Consider the following 4,322-nt stretch of genomic DNA (forward strand, 5'->3'; position numbering starts at 1 on the left):
CTGGCGCTGGGCAGGCCTAAAGGCGAACATTCCGAGGGGTGAGGGGTGGAAGGTCTGTGTCCCTGTGTAAACAGGGCAACCCAGCTGACCCCAGCTCAGGCAGCACCTCGGCTGGCGGGGACAAGCTGTACTGTGTACAAGTGGGCCCAGCAGCACCCTTCACCCTGCTGCCGCCTGCCTGCTCCCAGCCCTCTGCATGGGGCCATCCAGAGGTAGCCACCCCTCCCTGCCTCGATCAAGGGCACCGTCTTGAGTTCCAGAGGGCTGGCTCTGTGCCCTTGCTGGGTGTGGCTTTTCCAGAAAAGTAAGGGGTCATGCCATGCTTTGGTATAGGATTCTGACTACACCCCTGGACTCCTCTGGGCCCAGATTTCTCATCTTTTAAAGGAGAGAGCATATTAGATTGGGGATTCTCGATCGGGGAAGCCCGTATCTGCTGGGGTTAGAGGTGCTTTTCCAAATCTCTTGCATCGTGCACGTTGCAGGTGATGGGGAATCCTGATGGGTGGGGCTATCCATGTTCAAGAACCAGCTCCCACCAGGCCGCTTTTAGGAACAGGGGTCCAAGGCCTGTGAATTGTCCACGGACAGAGTCATTTGGGCCAGATATGCATAGGGGCTCAGGTGCTTGATAAATGACCAGATGAGCAAGAGAAACGGCCAACTTGACTGAGCACCTTCTGTGTACCAGGCAGTGGATACAGCGTGTCTGTTCTCTACAACAACCCCACACGTTTGATGTCCACATCTTCTAGACGTTCAGCAGAGGTTCCAAGGACCCTCAGAAAGGACACAGTAAAACAAGAACCACTGGGAACTGAGTGATTGGCAAAGGTCCCTTCAGCACTGATGTTCTGGGGTTCTTGGCACCCCTGGCAACACTGTGAAAAACCAAAGCGGCATGGCAAGGTACCACTCCCAAAGGAAAAATGCAGACCCGTCCTCAGGCTGGAGAGATCAGGAACCTGCATCCGGACCTCCCTTGAACTCAGAAAAAATTAAAGTAAGATAAGCAGGACCTCAATGGACCTGGTGGGCGAAATTCTTAAATTCTCTTCTGGTCCTCCTTTAGCTCAAGTTGCTAAACAGTCACTGAGCACACACTCCATCTCAGGTCCTGGGAACACGGTTACTGAAGAAACGTGGCTTCCCTTGACCCCGCAGTCTGCCAGACCCTACATGGGAGAGTGTAGGAAGGTCGGACAGGCACAGTGGTGGGAGGTACTCCAGGTGCCAGATCCAGGGAGGGCTTCCTGGAGGAGGCGAAACTGGAATAGACTTAGAAAGATTGCTGGATCACTGTCATCGATGTGCCCTTACTGTCCTGCATCTTTCTTTTTCTCTCTGTTGTATTTCGCATGTGCGTCTCCAAGCCCCGATGTAAGCTATGTATTTACGATCAGTGGCTGACACTTCATCCATCAAGGGGCCAGGACTGGTTTGAGCAGCCTCCGGTTCCTGAGCACATGCCCATTTCTGGTCTTCGCTCCTGTGGGTAAGGGCTGCAGTTGAGCGCCCCCCCCCCCCCCCCACCGCACCACCATGGAGCCCCAGCAGGCTCCTCTTCCCTGCCTCTGGGGAAGCTGCTGCTAAGGGGACCTGCAGGTGGGTGGGGGGAAGCTCTGCACCTCTCTCGAGAAAGCCCTTGAGGGCTCTGCCAGAAACTGTGTCCACATATACCCCCTATGGGGGAGCCACCTACAGCAGGTGTCAGACCTCTGAGCCTGGAAACCCAAGAAGTGCAGGCAGTCCCAACAGCGCCGCCTTGAGGCCCTTTCCAAAGGTCTCCAGGTTTCTCTGCAGCCTCCCCTCCCTCTCCCTCCCCTCTCCAGCAGCTTGACCCAACAACCCGCTGATGTGGCCCCTGTGTGACCATAGGTGACGCTGCCAACTGGACACCCCGGGTGCGGGGAAGGGGAAGGGTGCCACGTGGACTGACTTGCAGTGGCATGAAAATCCCCTAAGGGTAGGGACCTGCCTGGCCGGGTTTGTTACTTAACTTTGAATCCCTCACAAGGTCTAGGCTGGTGTCGGGTATGCAGTAGGCGCTCATTCAGTCTTGGATGCTTAGTACATTTGTACATTGAAAGGGTTCAGTGTACCAATGTATGAAGAGGGGCGCCTGGGTGGCTCAGTCGGTGAAGCGTCTGCCTTTGGCTCAGGTCATGATCCCGGGGTCCTGGGATCGAGTCCCGCATCGGGCTCCCTGATCAATGGAGAGTCCGCTTCTCCCTCTCCCTCTCCTCCTCCCCCTGCTCATGCTCTCTCTCTCGCTCCTTCATTCTCTCAAATAAATAAAATTAAAAAAAAAAAGAAAAGAAAAGAAAATGTGCTGCAGAGAGTTCACAGGAATGGGTCTCCGAGGATGAAATGTCATTCGGCAGGTGGGTGTTTTTGAGACATGTAGGGCATTTCCTGTTGCCTCTGGAGTCGTGCTCTGTGGACACCTACCCACTCCACCTTTGTGGTGAGCCGGTCGAGCACGTGAGGGGGTTCTTGGGCCAAGCAGTGGTTCAGTCAGCCCCAGCCTGCAAATCCCAGCTCAGCTTGAGGCCGCCAGCACACCAGGCCCACCTCACCCTCACCGCCCGGTGTCTCAGAACCAAAGGGCACTGGAAGGATAAATAAGAAACTAAATTTGTTTCTGAGGAAGAGGACTAGGGAGGAAGGACAGGAAGAGAAACCAAAAGTGCTGGGCCCCTGCTTGGCTCGGTGGGTTAGGCGACTGCCTTCGGCTTGGGTCATGACCCCGGAGTCCCAGGATCGAGTCCCACATTGGGCTTCCTGTTCAGGGGGGAATATGCTTCTCCCTCTGACCCTACCCCCTCTTATGCTCTCTCGCTCTCTCTCCCTCAAATAAATAAAATAAAATCTAAAAAAAAGAAAAGAAATCAAAAGGGTTGAGCTTTGCACCATATAATGTTTTTTGTATTCAAAACTTAAAATTAATTTGTAATTAACTGGGGGAAAGAGCATAGTTTGGGGAGCGCTATTAGGGAAGAAGGGGGGGTAATTAGAGGACAGGCAGAGGGCTGTTGGGGAGGGGAGAGGCCAGAGAGATTCCTGGAGAACTTTTGCTTCTGTGCAAAATAGAGTTTTGGAAAGCAGTGAAGAACTGCCTAGAAGTCACCCACATGCAGGGAACCAAATGCTTATTGCATCCAATTTGGAGCGTCAGAGACATGGAACCAGAGCTGAAGGGAACTTCAGAGGTCACAACACTGAGGAGTTTGGGAACTGAGATCCAGAGGAGCCGTGTGGCTTGTTCAAGATCCCACATCAGTGTGTGGCACAATCGAGAGCCTGACACCATCCCCCTACCCCCACCCCGCCAGCCAAGTCTGATGTCGGTCTTCGGTGGAGGCGGACATACAGACCTTGGCTTTGACCACACATTCAGGTGGCCTGGGGACCACAGAGGCCAATGTCCTGGAGAGAGGGCCAGAGAGCAAACAGCCAATTGCCACCGAGGTCTGCCGGATGGGCTGGGAAGCAGGACATCACCCAAGACGAGTCTAAGCCAGGTTTGCGGAGCTGCTTCCTTTCAGGGGTGCCTGCTCTGCCTGCCCACCCAGGGCTGGTCTGCTGGGCCCCTGCCGCTCTTCCCCTCCCCAGAAGACCAAAGGAATCCCAGGCTGCAGGTTTTCTCACTTCTTTTAGGAGAGCAGGCTTCAGACTCTGCAGATGGTGCAAATCCCCACTTACCCACACCACATGCAAACCTGCTTGCGGGACACACGTGCCTCACATATAGGTATCGGCTTCGAAACAGGCCAACCACCCCTCCAGGCTCACAAGCTGCGGGTGAATGCATGAGGCGCCTTCCTGTGCTAGTGTGCGCCAACACAAAGTATGTCCTTTGTGCTGAGCTGCCTGGGGTGCCAGGTCTCAGGTCCCGGCCCACACTGATTTCCACGGCCTGCCCTGCCCTCTGCTGCACTGGGCCACCAGGTCCCCTCGGCCGAGTGTGCCTGAGTGTGCAGTGCACGCTTGCCGTGGGCGTGGAGCATTCTCCCTGTTCTCACCTGTCAGGCCCTGGTTATGGCTCCCGGTCTGGGGGAGAACTTGCCTTTGCAAAGTTAGGTAACAGGCCGGGCTCTCCGTGAGAGGATTGGCGCGGTGGCTCCACGTGCTGTGGCTGGCGCAGGGCCAGGCCCGCCCTGCCAGGCAGCGGGAAGGGAAGGCCTGGCTGCAGCCCGAGCTGGCAGGGGGCCGAGCCGGGGGTGGACGGGTGGGCCGGGGCCCCTACTGCCCATTGGCTGCCTCGGGCTCCCGCCCCGCCCGCCTCCAGAGCCTGCGGCTTTGGGCCAGCTCCTGCGTCT

The sequence above is a fragment of the Eumetopias jubatus genome, unplaced genomic scaffold (genome assembly GCF_037043125.1).
Source record: "Eumetopias jubatus isolate StellerSeaLion01/CBP00866 unplaced genomic scaffold, mEumJub1_p1.0 scaffold_8, whole genome shotgun sequence".
Taxonomy (NCBI): domain Eukaryota; kingdom Metazoa; phylum Chordata; class Mammalia; order Carnivora; family Otariidae; genus Eumetopias; species Eumetopias jubatus.